The sequence below is a fragment of the Lynx rufus genome, unplaced genomic scaffold, assembly GCF_022079265.1.
Source record: "Lynx rufus isolate CCGP_SWC_20201006 ecotype Redwood Valley unplaced genomic scaffold, mLynRuf1.p SCAF_4, whole genome shotgun sequence".
NCBI classification, from domain to species: domain Eukaryota; kingdom Metazoa; phylum Chordata; class Mammalia; order Carnivora; family Felidae; genus Lynx; species Lynx rufus.
Window position 1 is genome coordinate 1983521 of NW_025814856.1, and position 6662 is coordinate 1990182.

The following is a 6662-nucleotide window of genomic DNA, read 5'->3' on the forward strand; positions in this document are numbered from 1 at the left end:
CTGCAGCCTGCCACCGCGTGGACGGACCCGGAGGACGCCGTGCGCAGTGACAGGAGCCGGACACAGACGGACATGTCCCGCGCGACCCCGCGCACAGGGGGTCCCCATAGGAGTCCCGTCCACAGAGACAGAGAGTAGACGGTGGGAGCCAGGGGTGGGGCAGGGGGCGGGGAGTCCGTGCTTCCTGGGGGCAGAGTCTCAGTTCTGGGGAGATGGAAGGTTCTGGAGATGGATGGCGGGGGCGGCTGCACGACAGAGTGGGGGTCAGTGACTTATGCAGGCAAGAGCGGTTGAAATGGTACATTTTATGCCACGTATGCATGATCACAATAAAAAGGTAAAAAATAAAAAAGAAGTCAACCTGAAAGAGTTAGTGTTGTTTTGAGCATGTGACTATCCGGCTTTATGCTCGGTTAGGCCGGCCGACGGCTGTGTGAGAACCCAACACAGGCCACGGAGAGGCCGGCGGGGATCTGGTGTGGGCATCCGGGGAGCATAGACGGAGGTCACAGCGGCAGCAGGAAGAACGAGTCTGTTTTGTATTTGGGGTTTATTTGTTTATTGAGAGAGAGAGAGAGAGAGAGAGAGAGAGAACACAAGCAGGGGAGGGGCAGAGAGAAGCAGAGACAGAATCTCAAGCAGGCTCCACGCCGCCAGCACAGAGCCTGACGCGGGCCTCGAACTCACGAACTGCAAGGTCACGGCCTGAGCTGAGATCGGGAGTCGGAAGCTTAACCGACTGAGCCACCCGGACGCCCCAGAACGGGTCTGTTCCGCAGGTCAGGTGGAAAAGAGCTGTTGCTGGGTCCGATGTCGGGGGTGGGGGGATGGGAGGCCTAGAACCCGAAGGGCTTGCCAGGTTTCGGGGGTGGGGGGGCAGTGGACAGTTGGATAAGGAGTGTCAGGGAGAGGGTGGCCTTGGCTTGGGGGTGTCCCTAGACCTGCCTGTGTGTGTGTGTGCAAGTATATGGATACGTTTACTTCTATTGTTGGTCTTAAATATATATAAACGACATAATGCAATTATTTTTAAAGAGGGTTTTTTCTTTAGTGCTTATTTATTTTTGAGAGAGAGATTGAGAGACAGCGCGAGCAGGGGAGGGAGGGGCAGCGAGAGAGGGGGCGGAGGATCCGAAGCAGGCTCTGTGCTGACAGCAGAGAGCTCGAGGGGCCCCCAGCCCACACGCTGTGAGATCACGACCTGAGCCGAAGTCGGGCGCTTAACTGACTGAGCTGCCCAGGTGCCCCTATTTATGTATTAAAAAAATTTTTTTAATGTTTATTTTTGAGAGAAAGAAAGAGAGCACTAGTGGAGGAGGCTCAGAGAGAGGGAGACGGAACCCGAAGCGGGCTCCAGGCTCTGAGCTGTCAGCACAGGGCTCGAACCCACGAACCGCGAGATCGTGACCTGAGCCGAAGTCGGACGCTCAACCGGCCGAGCCACCCAGGCGCCCCTGCAATTAGTTTTGAAAAGACCCACAACCTCCTCCCTCCATCCAGAACCAGCAGGATGGCATTCTTCCAAGGTGTCTCTGACCCCTCCTCTGATAACGACCCTAGAAAATATTAAGTCCCCTTGCTGGCACCTGCTATAACAGGGAACCACAGGCTGGGCGCCACAGGACAGCTGAGGCACATACCCTCTCACGTCTGGAGACCGCACGTCCACAGTCAAGGCGTCAGCAAGGCCAGGCTCCCTCCAAAGACCCCAGGGAAGGATGTGTTCCTGGCCTCTCTCCTCGCCTCCGGGAACCTCGGGGGCTCCCTGGCTTGCAGACCGACGGCCGTCTCCCTGCCTTCCCCCCGTGCAGGTCGGTCTCTGTGTCCAAAGGCCCCCTTCTTATGAGGACAGCAGTCATATCGGAGTAGGGGTCCACCCGACTCCAGGATGACCTCACGGTCACTTCACTAAGGACATCTTCAATACCCGTATTTCCCAGGAAGGTCACGTCCTGGGGTACTGGAGATTAGGACTTGGCCATGGTGCGGGCGTGCGCAAAAACACCTCCACCTACCCAGCTAGCTAGCTCTCCCCTGTTGTGTTTACCAGCGACCTGAGTAAAGGTGCTGACGTGCCGAAGGCTAGTGATCGGCCGTTCGGGAGACGCGTCTGGAAGAACAGAGAGACATCTGGATCCGGGGTAGACGACGCAAAACAGCCAAATAAACAGAAGGTCTCCTGGGCGGGCCGTAAAGGTCTGGGCGCGTTCTCAAAAGCCAGCTGAGCAAACGGAGACGAGATGTTCAGTCTGGGCAGGTGAGAAAGTTCTGGAGACGGGTGGTGGGCATGGCTACATCAGTGTGGGAGTATCTGATGCCGCTGAGCTGCACCCTGAGAAAAGGTTGAAAGTGGTGGGGCGCCTGGGGGGGCTCAGTCGGCTGGGCGTCCGACTTCCGCTCAGGTCGTGATCTCACGGTTCGTGGGTTCCAGCCCCGCGTCGGGCTCTGCGCTGACAGCTCGGAGCCCGGAGCCTGCTTCGGACTCCGTGTCTCCCCCTCTCACTAAGCCTCCCCTGCTTGTGCTCTGTCTCTGCCTCTCTCTCAAAAATAAATCAACGTTAAAATAAAAAAAAAAAGAAACTCAAAACCAATAGCATAGCTGGGCTTCTGAAAAAATCACTTCTGAAAAAGTGATTTCAGGTCATAATATTGGAGGTCTAGTGCTCAGCCCAAGGGAGGTGGTGGTCTCACCAAACCCATTCGGGGACAAGACCAAGATGGGGAAGGGAGACAGGAAGCCACGTCCCACAAGGAAAGACAGACAGACTGACAGCCAGGCCTACCTCACCGGGGGTTCTCTGTGGGGCTGACCTGCGGAGGACGGAATTCATTCTGGGGTGGACCAGAGGGAGGGATGACAGACCAGCTCGTGTCCCATCTGAGCCTCCGCCCGCTGCCCGGCCTGGCCAGCCGCGCTGGGTCTGGTCCGCTCACGGTCCACTCTGGCCCCAGGCAGGCAGATGAGTTCCACAGTTCTGATTTCATCTAGCTCCAAAGCGCCCAACAGGGTTGCGGAGGCCTGAGTCAGAGAATCCAGAGCAAAGTTCGGTTCCTAAAATGATGTTGGTGTTTGTACAGCCATGTTCACAGTGGCCAAAAGATGCAGGCAGCCCGAGTGTCTGTTGATGGATGAGGGAAGAACACAGTGCGGTCCAGCCACACGCTGGAATATTCCTCAGCGCAGAAAGGAAGGACGTCCTGCCGCCTGCCACCGCGTGGACGGACCCGGAGGCCACTGGGCGCAGGGACAGGAGCCAGGCACAGAAGGACACGTCCCGCGTGACCCCACGCACGGGGGGTCCCCAGACGAGTCCCGTCCACCGAGTCAGAGAGTGGATGGTGGGAGCCAGGGGTGGGGAGGCCGTGCTTCATGGGGGCAGGGTCTCAGTCTGGGGAGATGGAAGGTTCTGGAGACGGATGGCGGGGGCGGCTGCACGACAGTGAGTGCCCTTGATGCCCCTGAGCTGTGCGCTTGGAGATGGTGACGATGGTGACGTACGTAGATTTTACACAATAAAAGTATCAGAGTTCGGCGCTCTCTCTCTCTCTCTCTCTCTCTCGTTCTATTAAGACTGAAAAAAGAAAAGCCAAACACATCAGGGTCCGGCTGCACAGAGGCCGCCCTTTTCTGTCCGCCCAGCAAGGGCACAAACTGCTTCCTCCAACCACAGGGACGGGACGAGGGGCCGGCCTCTGGCGCCTGCCTTCGAGGGTCCTGCTGGGGTCGTGGTGCTGACTCCGTGGGCAGGGGCCCTGCGTGTCAGGTGCGCGGGCACCCGGAAGGCCTGCGGGCCGCCACCAGGCAGCCAGCCCCTCCGCAGGGCTCCCGCGGTGGCCGGTAAAGCCTCCTCCCAGTCAGGCTCCTCCCAGATCCCGGGGCTCCTCCCAGAGGTGCTCCTGGGGGAAGAGCTAACATTTAACCAGCACGCCCGGGGTGGCCAAACCAGGTGTGCAAGTACCGGGAACACTTCAGTACTTGTTGGCAAATCGAGGCCGCGTGGAGCGCCCGACTGCCCCCCGGCGCCCGGAGGCCTCCCCCGGCACAGCCCCTGAGCCTCCCAGGGGAAATCTTTCCCGAGCAGCAGCCTCTGAACTCTCAGCGGCTGGGGAGATGCCTGGCCCATTTGTACCTCGGGGAGGGGTGGGGGGGGCTGGTGCACCTCACTTAGGCAGTTTAGACTTGGTCTGGGAGCTAGAGGAAGGCGGGTGATTCCGGCCCTCCCGCTGTCCCTTACGCCACCTTGCCGCTCAGTATTCCTACCTGTGCAATGGGCCTTTGCACCTAGCTCTGGCCTCTCCCTCCACCTGCGTCCTGGCCTCCTGGATGCCCCCCTCGCTCCCAGGCTGGACGGGGACCCCCTGGGGCCTCTCAGAACCTCGACAGAGCGCTCCAGCGCTCGGGGTGGCCAGCCTGCCTGCCTTTGGGGCCTGGGTCACGGCTCAGTCTCTGCGGCTCTCTCCCTGGCCTGGCCCCACACAGTAAGAATTTGCTTAGGGCGGTGGGTCACGTGAGTCAGGCTGCTATCCCCACCCGCCTACCCCCACCCCACTCCCTCCCGCCGGGGGGGGGGGGGCATTAGTGGTTGTGACCCTAAGGGGTGGCTCCCGGCTTGGAGGGTTGGGGCCAGGGATGCTGCTGGGCCCCCTGTGACGTTCAGCCCCCCCCCACCCCGAGAATGATGTGGCCCCAAACATCCACGGTGCTGAGGGCGAGAAACCCTGGCCTGGGTCTAACTTCAATCCTGCCTGCTGCTAAGCGCGCCTGGGGCCTCTCCCTCTGGGTGCTCGGCAGGAGGATAAAGCGCTGCCCCCTGGCTCTCCGCGACCCGGGACTTGAGCCCCCTTGCTGCGCTCTGCCCCCTCCGCCCCAGAGAGGCGGCCGGTCTCGCTCCGGGGGGGCCCCTGCTCTCCGTCCGTCCGTGCGATGGGCCTGAAACCGGGCGGTGACGGGACGCCTCAGGGAGGGGCCCCGTGGGTCGGCTTCGCCTCCGTGACCCCAAGGGGACGAGGCCGGGTCCTGGCCCTGCGTCCCCCACCCCCTGGGAGGCGGCGGGCAGAGGAGAGCAGGCCGCGGGGGGGGGGGGGGGGCGGGCGGCAGGACGAGGCCGCACTTCTGGTCCGAGTTCTTTCTTTTTTTAAAATCAGCGCAGTTGAACGCCAGGCTCCGCCCTCCATCCGGCGCCTGCCACGTGGGCCGCCCGGCAGCCGCCCCTGTCCCCCGGCCCTCCTGGGGCTGGCCCGGCGGGCTGAGGCTTCGGTTTCACTTTGCTGTCACCGGACTTCACTTTCGGGCAGAGCCACAGCGGCGGAACGAGGGGTGGAGAGAGCACGGGGCGGCCGTCAGGTACAGGGTCCCGCCGGGCGCCACCTGCAGCTCCCTCTCCCGAGCCTCCACCGCACCCCCCACACTCTTGGGGTCAAGGTCAAGGGGTCAAGGTCAAGTTCTCCACGTGACCTCGGGCGGGGCGGGCAACCTCCTCCCTCCGGGCTCCTGCCCCCACGCCCGCCGCCTTGAAGTGGGGCCGAGAGTCACGTCCACCAGAGAACGCCAAGGACAGCCCCGCGATGTCCCCAGTGGGAGCCGGTGGGGCGGGGTGCAAGGCAGAACAGGATGTCATGTCAGCTGACGTCACCCAGCAAGGGACCCTTGGCCCAGAAACCGCTAGGAAGGAGGCTCCATGTGGTCTGAGCCCCGGCCTGGATGTGTGTGCTGGGGGGGGGGGGGGAGGACAGTGTCCCCGAGGCCACCTGCCACCACGGCATCTGTCTGGCAGCCCCAGGCTGGCGGCCCAGCTGCACACCTGCCTGTCTCAGGGACTCGGTGTTTTTGTCTGTGAAATGGGCGTGGCCTTGTGCCTCAGTCCCACCCGCCCCACCCAGGACCCTGCGGCCCTTCTGCGGAGTCGGGGGGTCCACAGCCCGGGAACAGAGCCACTGCCTTCCCAGCCAGGGAGGAACCGGGCCCCGTCACCTCTCCCCCCCGCAGCTCAGGGCCCAGGGCCTCGTGGAGGACTCGCCGGACAGGACCGGGAAGTCACCTGAGGCTCCGGCAGGATAGAGCGTGAACCAATGGGAGAGGGTGGCTTGCTTTTTTAATAACAGCTTTATTGAGATATAATTCACATACTGTACAGCTCACCCACTTCAAGAGTACAATTCACTGGTTGTTAGTACGTTCACGCGTTCACAGAGCTGTGCAGCCGCCACCACTAATTCTGGAACATTCCATCACTCCAAAAGCAGCCCTGTCCTCATTAGCTGCCATCCCCACCCCGCCCCCGGCCCCCGGCCCCCACGAGCCCCGTTCCCGTCCGTGGATGAGCCCGTCCTGGACGTCTCACACACGCAGACCCACACCCCGCGTGGCCTCTCGTGGCGGTTCCCTCCCTGAGCGTCGTGTGTTCGGGGTCCGTCCGCGGGGCGGCGGGGGTGGGCGCCTCGCTCCTGCTCGCGGCCGAGGGACGTGCGTGTGCGCGGGGGACACGTGCATCTGTGGACGTGCGCGTGCGCGGTGGACACACCATGTGTACCTGTTTTTCAGCTGCTGGACGTCTGGACTGTTTCCAGCCGGGGCTACCGTGAATCATGCTGATGTGAACGAGGGCAGGTGTTGAGGTGACCAAAACAAAGTGTTGATGAGAGCGTGTCCGCCCACGGTGAGT